Source organism: Triticum urartu, chromosome 1 (genome assembly GCF_003073215.2).
Source record: "Triticum urartu cultivar G1812 chromosome 1, Tu2.1, whole genome shotgun sequence".
In the NCBI taxonomy this organism is placed as follows: Eukaryota; Viridiplantae; Streptophyta; class Magnoliopsida; order Poales; family Poaceae; genus Triticum; species Triticum urartu.
The window spans coordinates 576901918-576919270 of NC_053022.1; positions in this window are offsets into that span (position 1 = coordinate 576901918).

The window sequence follows — 17353 nt, forward strand, 5'->3', positions numbered from 1 at the left end:
GAATTCTTATTGGGCCTTAATGGGCGATACGGGAAAGGAGAGAAAGGCCTCAAGGGTCGCTGCGCCCCTTCCCCATGGACTGGTCCGAATTGGACTAGGGAAAGGGGGCGCCCCTTTCCTTCCTTCTCCTTCTCCCTTCCCTTTTTCCTATTCCATGTGGGAGGTGGAATCCTACTAGGACTAGGGAGTCCTAGTAGGACTCCAGACTTTGGGCGCGCCCTATGAGGGCCGGCCTCCTCCTCCCTCCATCATTTATATACGTGGCCAGGGGCACCCCATAGACACATAAGTTGATCATTGATCTCTTAGCTGTGTGCGGTGCCCCCCTCCACTATAATCCACCTCGGTCATATCATAGCGGTGCTTAGGCGAAGCCCTGTTCTGGTAGCATCATCATCACCGTCATCACGCCGTCGTGCTGACGAAGTCTCCCTCGACACTCTGCCGGATTGTGAGTTGTGGGATGTCACCGAGCCGAATGTGTGCAGATCGCAGAGGTGCCGTACTTTCGGTACTAGGATCGGTCAATCAAGAAGACATACGACTACATCAACCGCGTTGTCATAACACTTCCGCTTACGGTCTACGAGGGTACGTAGACAATACTCTCCCATCTCGTTGCTATGCATCACCATGATCTTGCGTGTGCGTAGGAAATTTTTGAAATTACTGCGTTCCCCAACAGTAGCATCACAGCCAGGTCTATGCGTAGATTTTATATGCACGAGGAGAACACAAAGGAGTTGTGGGCGTGGGTATATACATATTGCTTGCCGTCACTAGTTGATTCTTGATTCGGCGGTATTGTTGGATGAAGCGGTTCAGACCGACATTACGCGTACACTTACGCGAGACTGGTTCTACCGACGTGCTTCGCACACAGGTGGCTAGTGGGTGTCTGTTTCTCCAACTTTAGTTGAATCGGATTCAATGAACATAGTTCTTTCTGAAGATCAAAAAGCAATCACTATATCGTGTTGTGGTTTTTTGATGCGTAGGTAAGAACGATTCTTGCTCAGCCTGTAGCAGCCACGTAATACTTGCAACAACAAAGTAGAGGATGGCTAACTTGTTTTTGCAGGGCATGTTGTGATGTGATATGGTCAAGACGTGATGAGATATAAATTGTTGTATGAGATGATCATGTTTTGTTAAAGTTATCGGCAACTGGCAGGAGCCTTATGGTTGTCTCTTTATTGCATAACATGCAAGCGCCATATAATTGTTTTACTCTATCGCTATGCGATAGCAATAATTGAAAAAGCAATAGTTGGTGAGACGACCATGTGACGACACGTTGATAGAGATCAAGATGATGGAGATCATGGTGTTATGACAGTGACGACAGAGATCATGACGGTGTTTTGGAGATGGAGATCAAAGACACAAGATGATGATGGCCATATCATATCACATATTTTGATTGCATGTGATGTTTATCCTATATGTATCTTATTTTGCTTAGTTCTGCGGTAGCATTATAAGATGATCTCTCACTAAATTTTAAGGTATAAGTGTTCTTCCTAAGTATGCACCGTTGCGACAGTTCGTCGTGCCGAGACACCACATGATGATCGGGTGTGATAAGCTCTACGTTCACATACAACGAATGCAAGCCAGTTTTGCACACGTGGAATACTCGGGTTAAACTTGACGAGCCTAACATATGCAGATATGGCCTCGGAACACTGGAGACCGAAAGGTCTACCGTGAATCATATAGTAGATATGATCAACATAGTGATGTTCACCATTGAAAACTACTCCATCTCACGTGATGATCGGTCATGATTTAGTTGATTTGGATCACGTGATCATTTAGATGACTAGAGGGATGTCTATCTAAGTGGGATTTCTTAAGTAATATGATTAATTGAAATTTAATTTATCATGAACTTAGTCCTGATAGTATTTGCATAACTATGTTGTAGATCAATAGCTCGCGATGTAGCTCCCCGTTTATTTTTGATATGTTCCTAGAGAAAACTATGTTGAAAGATGATAGTAGCAATGATGCGGACTAGGTCCGTGATCTGAGGATTATCCTCATTGCTGCATAGAAGAATTATGTCCTTGATGCACCGCTAGGTGACGGAGCTATTGCAGGAGCAGATACAGACGTTATGAACGTTTGGTAAAGCTCGATATGATGACTACTTGATAGTTTAGTGCACCATGCTTAACGGCTTAGACCCGGGACTTCAAAAACGTTTTGAATGCCACAGAGAATATAAGATGTTCTAAGAGTTAAAATTGATATTTCATACTCATGCCCATGTCGAGAGGTAGAAGACCTCTGACAGTACTTTGCCTACAAGATGGAGGAGAATAGCTCAACTAGTGAGCATGTGCTCAGATTGTCTAGGTACTACAATTGCTTGAATCAAGTGGGAGTTAATATTCCAGATAAGATAGTAATTGACAAAGTTCTCTAGTCACTATCACCAAGTTACTAGAACTTAGTGATGAACTATAATATGCAAGGTATAACGAAAGTAATTCCCAAGCTCTTTGCGATGCTGAAATCGGTGAAGGTAGAAATCAAGAAATAGCATCAAGTGTTGATGGTTAACAAGACCACTAGTTTCAAGAAAAAGGGCAAAGGGAAAGAAAGAGGAACTTCAAAGAAGAATAGAAAGCAAGTTGCTGCTCCCATGAAGAAGCTCAAAGTTAGACCCAAGCCTGGAACTGAGTGCTTCTACTGCAAAGGAAATGGTTACTGGAAGTGGAACTGCCCTAGATACTTGGCGGATAAGAAGGATGGCAAAGTGAACAAACGTATATATATATTTGATATACATGTTATTGATGTGTACTTTACTAGTGTTTATAACAACACCTCAGTATTTGATACTGGTTCAGTTACTAAGAGTAGTAACTCACAAAATGGGAGTTGCAAAATAAACAGAGACTAGTTAAAGGCGAGGTGATGATGTGAGTTGGAAGTGATTCCAAGGTTAATAAGATCACCGTCACACACTCCCTTTACCTTCGGGATTAGTGTTGAACCTAAAATAAATGTTATTTGGTGTTTGCGTAGAGCATAATATGATTGGATCATGTTTATTGCAATACAGTTATTCATTTAAGTCAAGGATAATTGTTATTCTGTTTACATGAATAAGACCTTCTGAGGTCATAGACCCAAGGTGAATGGTTTATTGAATCTCGATCATAGTAATACACATATTCATAATATTGAAGCCAAAAGATGCAAAATTAATAATTATAGTGTAACTTATATGTGGCACTGCCGTTTAGGTCATATTGGTGTCAAGCGCATGAAGAAACTCCATGCTGATGGGCTTTTGGAATCACTTGATTATGAATCATTTGATGCTTGCGAACCATGCCTCATGGGCAAGATGACTAAAACTCCGTTCTCCGGAACAATGGAGCAGGCAACTGACTTATTGGAAATAAAACATACTGGTGTATGCAATCCGATGAGTGTTGAGGCTCGCGGTGGGTATTGTTATTTTTTGATCTTCACAGATGATTTGAGCAGATATGGGTATATCTACTTAATGAAACATAAGTCTAAAACATTTGAAAAGTTCAAAGAATTTCAGAGTGAAGTGGAAAATCATCGTAACAAGATAATAAAATTTCTACAATCTGATCGCAGAGGCGAATATTTGAGTTACGAGTTTGGTCTTCATTTGAAACAACGTGGAATAGTTTCACAACTCACGCCACCTGGAACACCACATCATAATGGTGTGTCCGAATGTTGTAATCATACTTTATTGGATATGGTGCGATCTATGATGTCTCTTACCGATTTACCACTATCGTTTTGGGGTTATGCATTAGAGACAACTGCATTCACGTTAAATAGGTCACCATCTAAATCTGTTGAGATGACACCGTATGAACTATGGTTTGGCAAGAAACCAAAGCTGTCATTTCTTAAAGTTTGGCCTTGCGATGCTTATGTGAAAAAGTTTCAAACTGATAAGCTCAAACCCAAATCGGAGTAGTGCGTCTTCATAGGATACCCAAAAGAAACTATTGGGTACACCTTCTATCACAGATCCGAAGGCAAGATATTATGTTGCTAAGAATGGATCCTTTCTAGAGAAAGAGTTTCTCTCGAAAGAAGTGAGTGGGAGGAAAGTAGAACTTGCTGAGGTAATTGTACCTTCTCCCAAATTGGAAAGTAGCTCATAACAGAAATCAGTTCCAGTGATTCCTACACCAATTGGTGAGGAAGCTAATGATGATCACTACAAAAAATATGTCAACTAGTGACCTTCTGTCAGTGACCCTGAAAGAATTGGTCATAGATCTATGACCATTTCAGACCAATTGGTCAAAAGCTGTCCGGGGGGCTCCAAACCCTAAACTATAACGACCATTTTGGACAGAAAGGTCGTAATTTCCTTACATGAAATGGTCATAAAGCAGATAGCACTGGTCTGCTGCCTTATTTCTAGCAGATCATGACCAATATAGATGGTCATAACCTTGTAAATTGTGCTGGGTTGCTATGACTAGGCGCCACCTCATCAGTTTTGCCTATGTGTCATGTCCATGTGGCAGTTTTTGCCCTAGGTTGTGAAGCAACCTATATTTCTGTCATTCCCAAAATTCCCAAAAAATCTCATAAATTCTTTGGGTCATATCTTCGTCAAATATGTAAAAAACCTTCCTTGCCTAGTTCAAAAATAATTCAAAAATATTCATTTTCCTATTCTTTTCAAAACAACAGTTTGTGAAGGAAGTACCACTTTGGCATGTCCAAATAGTATCCATTTTCTACAGTGCTTTCCTATGCCGAAATAACCATCCTCCACCAAATGACAGCTCAATCCATTCATTATTTTGAGCCGAGCTTCAACATTCGTATTTATGTCCAGTGTGGTAGTTTGCAAAGCAAGTACCACCTAGGCTCCTCCTTTTGAGCTGAAAATTTGTGAAGACGGTCTTCTTAGTAACTGATCATCCTCAGCCAAAACTCACGCCCATTAGCCATGTACATTTCCCGTACCTCTAATCAAACACTTGGTTGCTAATTCATGTTTGAGCATCAATCGGTCTCCTCGTGAGAATCTTATGTTGTAATTTTCTTCCTAGCACCTACCTGGGGAGTGCCCAACCCACTAGACATGCCTAGGCTGCCCAGAACACATGGCAACGCCACGATCACGCGGTGACCACGCGGCGGGCATGCGAGTTTACGCGCTCTAGAGTTGGGGGCCTCGACCACCGCCCAAACCTCGACGCATCGCCACCAAACCATGTATTTATGATTAAGTAGGTACTTATGTAACTATAAATGATTTTTGGAAAAAATAAATAGTAAACTATGAGGCAGCTGCAGTTCAAATTTGACCCGCTTCCTACTTAATCGGTGGGAATTTGTCTTTTTCACCAGAGGTGGATCAAAACTTTTGACGCCCAACCATTTTGTCAATTGTGCATTAAATGTGGCCTAGTATTTTGGAAAATTTATTTGGTCCAATTTTGCAACAAATATATGGTAGGTCCTTCACAAAAAAAAACTCATTCCGGGCACTTGGAAAACGGAAAATGTATTTTCCGTGCAAAGAAAATGAAAACTCCCTTAGTCAACATTGTTTAGAATTCCAAGGTACACCCTTGTGCACAATATGAGATCATTTGAACAAACTATGCCATGAATGTGGCCATAAGATTGATCATTTGGCTTGAAAGCCATGAATCTTCATGCGTGATAGCTAATTTCTGAGAACACTTTTTAAAAATAATTGCCATATTACAAGTTTATTATTTTTTCTGGAAACTTGATCACATATAATGACACAATGCGAAGGTTTCCCAATTTTTTTGTTTTTTTCTTAATTTTTTATGCCCGTTTCAAAATGCGGTCAAAACGGCGGGCTTGACCGTTCCTAGCTAGTGGTTGAATCTTGCAAAACTTTTCATGTTTCTCTGATTAAATAGATACTTATGTAACTAGAAATGATTTTGGGAAAAAATATAGAGCAAATTATGAGGCAGCCACAGTTCAAATTTGACCCGCTTCCAGCTGAATCGGCGGAAATTTGTCTTTTTCACGAGAGGTGGATCAAAACTTTTTACACCCAACCATTTGGTCGATTGTGCATTAAATATGGCCTAGTATTTTAGAAAATTTATTTGGTCCAATTTTGCAACAAATATATGGTAGGTACTTCACAAAAAAACTCATTTCGGCCATTCGAAAAATGGAAAATGAATTTTCCGTGCGAAGAAAATGAAAACTCCCCTAGGCAACATTGTTTTTAATTCCAAGATGCACCCTTGTGCACAATATGAGATCATTTGAACAAACTATGCCATGAATGTGGCCATAAGATTGATCATTTGACTTGAAAGCCATGAATCTTCACGCGTGATAGCTCATTTCTGAAAACATTTTTTTAAAATAATTGCCATATTACAAGTTTATTATTTTTCCTGGAAACTTGGTCACATAAATGACACAATTCGAAGGTTTCCCAATTTTCTGATTTTTTTGAATTTTTTATGCCCGTTTCAAAATGTGGTTAAAACGACGGGATTGACCGTTCCTAGCTAGTGGTTGAATCTTGCAAAACTTTTCATGTTTCTCTGATTAAATAGATACTTATGTAACTAGAAATGATTTTGGCAAAAAATATAGAGCAAATTATGAGGCAGCCGCAGTTCAAATTTGACCCGCTTCCAGCTGAATCGGCGGAAATTTGTCTTTTTCACGAGAGGTGGATCAAAACTTTTTACACCCAACCATTTGGTCGATTGTGCATTAAATATGGCCTAGTATTTTAGAAAATTTATTTGGTCCAATTTTGCAACAAATATATGGTAGGTACTTCACAAAAAAACTCATTTCGGCCATTCGAAAAATGGAAAATGAATTTTCCGTGTGAAGAAAATGAAAACTCCCCTAGGCAACATTGTTTGGAATTCCAAGATGCACCCTTGTGCACAATATGAGATCATTTGAACAAACTATGCCATGAATGTGGCCATAAGATTGATCATTTGACTTGAAAGCCATGAATCTTCACGCATGATAGCTCATTTCTGAAAACACTTTTTAAAAATAATTTCCATATTACAAGTTTATTATTTTTCCTGGAAACTTGGTCACATAAATGACACAATTCGAAGGTTTCCCAATTTTCTGATTTTTTTGAATTTTTTATGCCCGTTTCAAAATGTGGTTAAAACGACGGGATTGACCGTTCCTAGCTAGTGGTTGAATCTTGCAAAAAATTTCATGTTTCTCTGATTAAATAGATACTTATGTAACTAGAAATGATTTTTGAAAAAAATATAGAGCAAACTATGAGGCAGCCGCAGTTCAAATCTGACCCGCTTCTAGCTGAATCGGCGGAAATTTGTCTTTTTCACAAGAGGTGGATCAAAACTTTTTACACCCAACCATTTGGTCAATTGTGCATTAAATATGGTCTAGTATTTTAGAAAATTGATTTGGTCCAATTTGGCAACAAATGGAAGGTCCTTCACAAAAAGAACTCATCTCGGGCACTCGGAAAATGGAAAATGAATTTTCCGTGCGAAGAAAATGAAAACTCCCTTAGGCAACATTGTTTGGAATTCCAAGATGCACCCTTGTGCACAATATAAGATCATTTGAACAAACTATGCCATGAATGTGGCCATAAGATTGATCATTTGGCTTGAAAGCCATAATCTTCACGCATGATAGCTCATTTTTGAGAACACTTTTTTAAAATAATTGCCGTATTACAAGTTTATTATTTTTTCTGGAAATTTGGTCACATATAATGACACAATGCGAAGGTTTCCCAATTTTTTGATTTTTTAAATTTTTTTTGCCCGTTTCAAAATGCGGTCAAAACGGCGGGCTTGACCGTTCCTAGCTAGTGGTTGAATCTTGCAAAACTTTTCATGTTTCTCTGATTAAATAGATACTTATGTACCTAGAAATGATTTTTGGAAAAAATAAAGAGCAGACTACGAGGTAGCTACAGTTCAAATTTGACCCGCTTCCAACTGAATCGGCGAAAATTTGTCTTTTTCACGAGAGGTAGATCAAAACTTTTTACACCCAACCATTTGGTCAATTATGTATTAAATATGTTCTAGTATTTTAGAAAATTAATTTGGTAATTTTTTTAATAAATATATGATAGGTCCTTCACAAAAGAATTCATTTTGGACACACGATAAATGAAAAAATGAATTAAAAGAAGTCATTTCTCCTAACTCTTTAAAAATATTTGTCTTATTTCAATTTGTGATTATTCCTGAAAACTAAATTCAAATTTGCTGACACAATGCGAAGTTTTTTTTTTAATTTTTCAGGTCATAATAAAACAGCTAACATGATTTAGCACCTTACTTTTAGTCATTTACGACCAATTTAAATGGTCAAAATATCATACCTGTATACTGCATTTTGATTGGTCCAGAGGCCTCTCACGCGGATCGTGGATATATCACCGTCGGATGCTCTGGATCCAACGGCCCGCACGTCGCCCGTCTCACCCACGTCCCGCACTCCTCCTCTCACACCCTTCTCGCCCACGCACTGACGCCACTCTCTCCTCTCCCTCACTCCGATCTGATCTTCCCACCCCCTCCGCCGCCCACCGTCGCCCACCCCCACCGCCACCCACTGTCGCCCACCCCCTCCGCCGCCCACCCCCACCGTTGACGACCCTCACCATCGAGCCCATGCCCCGTCCCGCGCCCTCTAGTACTCGCCCGCAACCCTCACCCGTGGCTAGGGTTTCGGCCGCCACCCCTAACTTCGTCGGGATCTGCCAAATCCGGCGACGGCGAGGCCAGAGGTGGCCGGATCTGGCACCGGTAAGCCCCTCCGCTCCTCATTCGCGCACTATCTCCTCCTCACCTCAGCTCGTCTTGTGTTCCCTTTCGGCAGGTCAACATGGTTGTCGATGGGATGATGACGATGGCAGGAGGGGCGAACCTCCATGGGACGGGTCGCCACCAAGGAGATGGAGATCCTTCTCCCCTACCACACAACCTCCCTCCCAGCGCCAACAGAGCGCCGGCTACCATGACGCGACAGAGCTGTCACAAGCCTCGCAGGGCTGTGCATCTCGTCGTCTGCCGTGCCCTACCAGGAGCTCCATCACCCACGCGTCTCCTCTGAGGAGGGGACGGTGGCTTTTGCATCGGCTTGGTTGGCTCCAGCTCCCCGCTGACCTATGACTCCACATGCGTCGCCATCTTCGAGCACAGGTCCGTGTCCTCGATCTGCTTCCTTTGCTTCCCGTAGGTTTCCGCGTAGATCTGGTCGTTTGATTTGATGCAGATGCGAATTTGGTTCTCCATCGTTGTAGGTTTCCCATAGGTTTCCTGTGCATACTCGCGTTCGAATTAGCATTGAATCCCTCAGTTTATGTAGTTTCGTTGTGGTTGATTGACACCCCAATAGCCTCACTCTGCTGTACATTATATTACTTGGGTTACTGCAACGCTGCTTGCCTGCTACTGTCTTAGTCTGCAACGCAGACCAAGTTGATTTCAGTGCATTTTTTCCATAATTAGACTTATGAAGCTCAAACTGACCATATCAGCACTAGTCTCACATTTTTTCCATAATTAGACTTATGAAGCTAACTTGCCTCTTGCCTGCCAAGAGTGTTGACTGAATTGCTTCTGATACATGTATGTGTGTGTTTGTGTGCAGCACAAGCCCTGCAGCAGCCGATGTGGGTTCAGGTGTCCCCTCCCCTGATGGCTATAAATCTACCATGCTCTGCTAATTATATGCGAGCACTGTTAGGCGTTCGTTTGTATTTGCAAATTAGCAGCAGCTTGCAGAATATGTACCGTCCAAAGCGTTGCTTTAATACGATATGCATATCATTAGCTGGTACCCATATGGAGATAGTTTAGCAGAGGAAGAAATAAACACCTATGTTTCTTGGTCCCTGAAATTGCATGGGAGAGATGGGTCTATTATATATAGGCGATACATTACACTAGTTGAATTTGACCACGCACCAACTCCAACAAGTGATACGTGCATACTAATTGTTATTAGCTTCAAAACCTAGTAAATGCCTTCTTGCACTAGGTACACCCCTGAATTTTTAAACCTGTTTGCTTGAAAGTAATTTTAGTTGATTCTTTGATGGAGCGCTAAGACTGCGTGGAACAGTAGTTTTTATTATCTAAAACTACCACCGTGTGATTATGCAGGTGCCTAGTTTGTTTTTATTAGTTTTTATTAAATAAAGTACCTCCCTGGAACATTAGTTTGTCACCTTGTTTCCACTAATACGCATGATATTGTTTGCTGCTTATGCTTTTCTGATCGACAGTATCAGGCAGTAACACATTAATTAGTCTCTTGGTTACTTGAAATCAAATCCATGATTTTGTTATCTACTGTTTGCTCACAGTTAAGTATAAGTTAACCTTTCATGTTAAGGCAAACCCGAGAACACTTGCTTGTGAGAACCAACTGGACTTCTTAGATATATCCAAGTGAAGATGTACTGTTACTATGGCAATGAATTTTATCTATGTAAAATTAGAATTTAAGTGCCATCATTCATCTCTTGGTATCTTGTTCTCTGTGATAACTGTTCATTGTTGAGTGCTATATATATACTCTAGTTGTCATGCAGTGCTTGTTGTTCCATATTTTTTTGATGCACCGATAGCTGTTCAGAATTGTAGTAGTGTAGTTAGTTTTTTGAATGATTTGGTGTGCATGGAACACTGATTTTTCTTCAAGTCATGATTTTTCTCAACTGGTGCATGTATATATATTTGGGTGCTAGTCAATTAGAGAATGTCTGTGATACCATGTCTGTACTATGTGCCAGTGTAGCTGTACTGATGCTTTGGGTTTAATCCGTGCAGCAGAGGACAAGGGCTTCATGGCCAATCAAGGCGCATGGTGCTCGCAAGCGACGAAAGGAGGTTGTTCGACATAGGCACGGAGGAGGATGGGCACGGACGGAGGAGGATAGAGCACCTCTATTTTTCCAGGTTCTTGTCCTTACCTTCACTTCTTGTATGTGCCTGTGCTGTAGCTCACCCATGGTCTTATTTGTCCTGCAGGTTAGTGAGCAGCATCAGGAGGAGGAGCTCAAGCACGACCACCAAGAGGCACCACTGCAGCAGCAGGTAGCACGTCCATCTCCACCTCCCTCTCCCTCTACTCCCAAACCTTTTTATTAGAATATATTGAGTACATTCTGTCAACTTGTGTGTCAGTAAGAACAAAACCTAATTATCTAAGGTCCTGTTATTATTACCTATATATGACATTGCTACTGGATTGCCTAGTGCCCCTGTTCATGGTGGGCTAAACTTATATTTGCTCCTGCTGCTGTGTTTTGATGATCATGAGTGTGATGCATTTTGATGATCTCCTTGTACCAGATGAGTCCGTCGATGAAGCGGCAGCATCTCCTCTAGAGGGTGACGGTGGTGGCGGTGCCTGTGTGCGGCTTCGACTACAACCTCCTCTCCGGTGAGTCCTTCTCCTACCTCTAGCTCCATCTCTGAGCTGTTGTAATACCATGCTCTATTTCATGGCCGTGGCTTATTTAGTATGTGCTTGCTATGCCTTGTGTATTGGAGCCTAATTAGCTTCTATTAGGGGATAATCTACTGGTTATACCAAGATTTTACATGAAATTTTGTTCTGCTTATTCTGCTAAGGTTGTTTGCAATGGTTATACATATGTTACACAATTTTTGCTGCTGGCTAATGAGCTTTAGAGATGGTAACATGGTGCTGCACTCTCAGGATCATCTTATGACACACAATCAATTTTTGGTGTGCTCAAATTTTTAATTTTAGTGATAAGGAAATATCCGACCTAGTTTGCTGGCTCTCTCACTTGAGTTGGTTTAATAGTAGTGGCCTCCTGACTTGTACTCAGTTGGGTAGGTGCTGGCTGGGAGCAAAAGTTTATATGCATGGATAATGGACTTGCACTAAATGGACACAAATAAAGGAGTTGAGTATTAAGTGAACTTGTTCTAACTGGAAACAATTTCTGTATGGTGTACATAAATATCGAGTTGATAGCTGTTCTGTAGCAAATATAGATGCGCGTAACTTCTTTACTTGGTTCCTCTTTTACAGGAGCTCCAAGCCTAAGAAAGTTGGAAGTGCGAAGACGTGAAGAAAAGCGCGAAGCCATGAAGTGCTACTCAGCAAAGAGTTGTCTGTTCTTTTTGACTATAATATTGTAATAGCTGGTATACCTAGGTTGTAGTAGTCTACAGAAATTGTAGTACACTAATCTAGTGTCATTTGACGAGTTTCACATGTTCTGTTGTTTGGAATATTTGATTATGAATGTGATTTGATTGTGTGTGAGATGGGAACCTGACCAGTGCAACCCACTTATGAAATAATATGACTAGTTCGTAACTTTCTTATGTGTGGGATCAATATATGAGATTAACATGACTAGTGGGACCAGCTCCAAAATATATTTTCCAAAAATATATAATCAATAGACTGTAAAAGGCCAAAGCCCAGAGATAAAAAGGCTAAAATATTGGGCTTGGCCCATGTAGCCCAACAGAATTCGTAGGAATAATAATAATAATAAAATGCCGAATTGTTGGGCTAGGCCCATGTAGAAAACCGAATTGGACCGGGCTGAATCTTGTGCCACATCAGCTTGCTACGCTGGATGCCTTAGTGGCTTGGGGAGGTTGCTAGTGACCAAAACAAACCAGTAGGCATATTTTGGTCGTAAACGTCTACGACCTTCTCACTGAGAAGGTCGTTAATTTCAGTTTACGACCGCCAGCTTTTGACCTTCAGTTTTTGGTCACAAAAAGGTCGCAAATGAAAAACAATGACCTTTCAGTGACCAATAGTCAAGGTCACAAGTTGACATATTTCTTGTAGTGGATGATCATGAAACTTCAGATCAAGTTACTACCGAACCTCGTAGGTCAACCAGAGTACGGTCCGCACTAGAGTGGTACGGTAATCCTGTTCTGAAAGTCATGTTACTAGACCATGACGAACCTACAAACTATGAGGAAGCAATGATGAGCCCAGATTCCGCGAAATGGCATGAAGCCATGAAATCTGAGATGAGATCCATGTATTAGAACAAAGTATGGACTTTGATTGACTTGCCCGTTGATCGGTGAGCCATTAAGAATAAATGGATTTTCAAGAGGAAGACAGACAATGATAGTAGTGTTACTATCTACAAAGCTTGAATTGTCGCAAAAGGTTTTTCGACAAGTTCAAGATGTTGACTACGATGAGATTTTCTCACTCGTAGCGATGCTTAAGTCTGTCCGAATCATGTTAGAAATGGCCACATTTTATGAAATCTGGCACATGGATGTCAAAACTGCATTCCTTAATGGATTTCTTAAAGAAGAGTTGTATATGATGCAACAAGAAGGTTTTTTCAATCCTAAATGTGCTAACAAACTGTGCAAGCTCCTGCGATCCATCTTTGGACTGGTGTGAAGTTGAGTAAAGACTCAAAACCCGACCACGACAGAAAATAGAAAGAGAATGAAAGTCATTCCCTATGCCTCAGTCATAAGTTCTATAAAATATGCTATGCTGTGTACCAGACGTATTGTATACCTCACCATAAGATTGGCAAGAGGGTACAATAGTGATTCAGGAGTGGATCACTGGACAGCGGTCAAAAATATCCTTAGTGGAATAAGGAAATGTTTCTCGGTTATGGAGGTGACAAAGAGTTCGTCGTAAAGAGTTATGTCGATGCAAGCTTTGACACCGATCTGGATGACTCTAAGTCTCGATCTAGATACATATTAAAAGTGGGAGCAATTAGCTAGAGTAGCTCCGTGCAAAGCATTGTAGACATACGACTCTGAATGTGGCAGACCTGTTGACTAAATTTCTCTCACAAGCAAAACATGATAACCCTTTGGGTGTTAGTCACATGGAGATGTGAACTAATCACACAAAGATGTGAACTATTCGTGTTAAATCACTTGACGATGTAAACTAGATTATTGACTCTAGTGCAAGTGGGAGATTGAAGGAAATATGCCCTAGAGGCAATAATAAAGTTATTATTTATATTTCCTTATATCATAATAAATGTTTATTATTCATGCTAGAATTGTATTAACCGGAAACTTAGTACATGTGTGAATACATAAACAAACAGAGTGTCACTAGTATGCCTCTACTTGACTAGCTCGTTAATCAAAGATGGTTAAGTTTCCTAACCATAGACATGAGTTGTCATTTGATTAACGGGGTCACATCATTAGAGAATGATGTGATTGACTTGACCCATCCATTAGCTTAGCACGACAATCGTTTAGTTTGTTGCTATTGTTTTCTTCATGACTTATACATGTTCCTCTGACTATGAGATTATGCAACTCCCGAATACCGGAGGAACACCTTCTGTGCTATCAAACGTCACAACGTAACTGGGTGATTATAAAGATGCTCTATAGGTGTCTCCGATGGAGTTTGTTGAGTTGGCATAGATCGAGATTAGGATTTGTCACTCCGTGTATTGGAGAGGTATCTCTGGGCCCTCTCGGTAATGCACATCACTCTAAGCCTTGCAAGCATTGTGACTAATGAGTTAGTTGCGGGATGATGCATTACAGAACGAGTAAAGAGACTTGCCGGTAACGAGATTGAACTAGGTATGAGGATACCGGCGATCGAATCTCGGGCAAGTAACATACCAATGACAAAGGGAACAACGTACATTGTCATGCGGTTTGACCGATAAAGATCTTCGTAGAATATGTAGGAGCCAATATGAGCATCCAAGTTTCGCTATTAGTTATTGAACGGGGATGTGTCTCGGTCATGTCTACATAGTTCTCGAACCCGTAGGGTCCGCATGCTTAACGTTCTGTGACGATTTATATTATGAGTTATGTGATTTGATGACCGAAGTTTGTTCGGAGTCCCGGATGAGATCGGGGACATGACGAGGAGTCTCGAAATGGTCAAGACGTAAAGATCGATATATTGGAAGGCTATATTTGAACATCGGAAAGGTTACGAGTGATTCGGGTATTTTTCGGAGTACCGGAGAGTTACGGGAATTCGTATTGGGCCTTAATGGGCCATACGGGAAAGGAGAGAAAGGCCTCAAGGGTGGACGCGCCCCTTCCCCATGGACTGATCCGAATTGGACTAGGGAAAGGGGGCGCCCCCTTCCTTCCTTCTCCTTCTCCCTTCCCTTTTTCCTATTCCATGTGGGAGGTGGAATCCTACTAGGACTAGGGAGTCCTAGTAGGACTCCACACTTTGGGCGCGCCCTAGGAGGGCCGGCCTTCTCCTCCCTCCATCCTTTATATACGTGGCCAGGGGCACCCCATAGACACACAAGTTGATCATTGATCTTTTAGCCATGTGCGGTGCACCCTCCACCATAATCCACCTCGGTCATATCGTAGCGGTGCCTAGGCGAAGCCCTGTTCTGGTAGCATCATCATCACCGTCATCACGCCGTCGTGCTACCGAAGTCTCCCTCGACACTCTGCTGGATCGTGAGTTCGTGCGACGTCACCGAGCCGAACGTGTGCAGATCGCAGAGGTGCCGTACTTTCGGTACTAGGATCGGTCGATCATGAAGACGTACGACTACATCAACCGTGTTGTCATAACGCTTCCGCTTATGGTCTACGAGGGTACATAGACAATACTCTCCCATCTCGTTGCTATGCATCACCATGATCTTGCGTGTGCGTAGGAAAATTTTGAAATTACTGCGTTCCCTGACACATGTCTTGTGCAACAAGTGCGGAAAAGCCTCTGGTTTTTACTATTGATTCATGTGCATGTGCTAAAAAGAAAGAAAATACCCTATTAGATTTGAACGAGGACGCAAACTAATAAGTTTTTACTTTTCCGACGTGGGCGTAGGGGTGATCAACACGGACTACCACAACCCGATGGGTATCGCGCTCTTCAACCACTCGGAGGCAGACTTCTCCGTGAAGCCCGGAGACTGCATCGCACAGATGATCGTCCAGGTGATTGCGACGCCAGAGGTTGCCGAGGTGGAGGACCTCGATGCCACAGTCCGGCGGGAGGGAGGATTCATGTCCACCGGCGTCTGAACTTCGAGCCTTGGTAGATACATCTAGAGAAGTGGTCTGTTTAGGTTGGTGGTAGACCACTAGGGAAGGTACCCACCTTACGATGATGGTTGTGTGTGTCTGATGTTAAATGGAATCTTGAGATGGTTATGTGTGTGTGTCTGATGTTAAATGGAATCTTGAGATGGTTATGTGACGCTGTTTTGGTTTGCACTGGACTTATTACCATTCATGGATACTACATCTAATTATTATTTTGTAATTCCTAAATGTTAGTGGTAGCGTGGGGTAAAAGTGAGGGCTACTAGTAGTTAGTAGTAGCGCGTCTGCACCCGCGCTAGTACTAACTTTTTAGCTGTAACGCGATACTAGTAGCACGTGTACCCGCGCTACTAGTAGACATTTTACTCATGCTACTAGTAGCCTTTTTCCTTGTAGTGAATGAGCTTGATAATAGATCGATGTTAGTCTCGAGGTGCATGTAGGTACTGGCAAACATGATTCACCATGAAGGCAATATCCGGTTTGGTGATAGTGAGGTAGTGCAGGCCAACAACAAGACTACGGTACTCAGTAGCATCATCAGGAGATAGAGGACCACCATCAACAACAGAAATCTTGTCAGTAGCAGACATGGGTGTGGAGGAGGGGTTGCATTTGAGCATACCAACAGGACACAAGAGATCCGAGGAATACTTCTTCTGAGACAGATAGAGTCCATCAGAAGTGCGAGCAACCTCCAAAACCAGAAAAAATGAAGCTTGCCAAGGTCCTAATAGCAAAGTCAGAACGAAGAGCTGACAGAAGATGATCGGCAGCAGGCACTGAGGAATTGACAAAAATGATGTCATCAACAAAAACCAGAAGATACATGTGACATCTGAATGCTGAAAAGAAACAGTGATGTATCTAGCGTAGAGGGGACAAAACTATAAACATGGAGAGCACTGGCAAGAAGCGCATGCCAAGCACGAGGAGCCTGCTTCAAACCATATATTGCTTTGTCCAAGTGACAAAGGTGATGAGAATGATCTGGATCAATAAAACCTGGTGGCTGCCTCATGTAAACTTCCTCGTCTAATACACCATGAAGAAAAGCATTATGTACATCCAACTGTCGGAGAGACCAACCACGAGTAACTGCCAAGAATAGCAAGAGACGAATGGTGGTGGGCTTGACAACTGAGCTGAATTTATCCTCGTAATCAAGACCATAGTGTTGTTTAAAACTTTGCCTTTAGTGCTCAATGGAGCCATCAAAATGCTTCTTCACTTTAAACACCCATTTGGATTCAACGATATTAACATCTGGAGAAGGAACCAAACAAAAT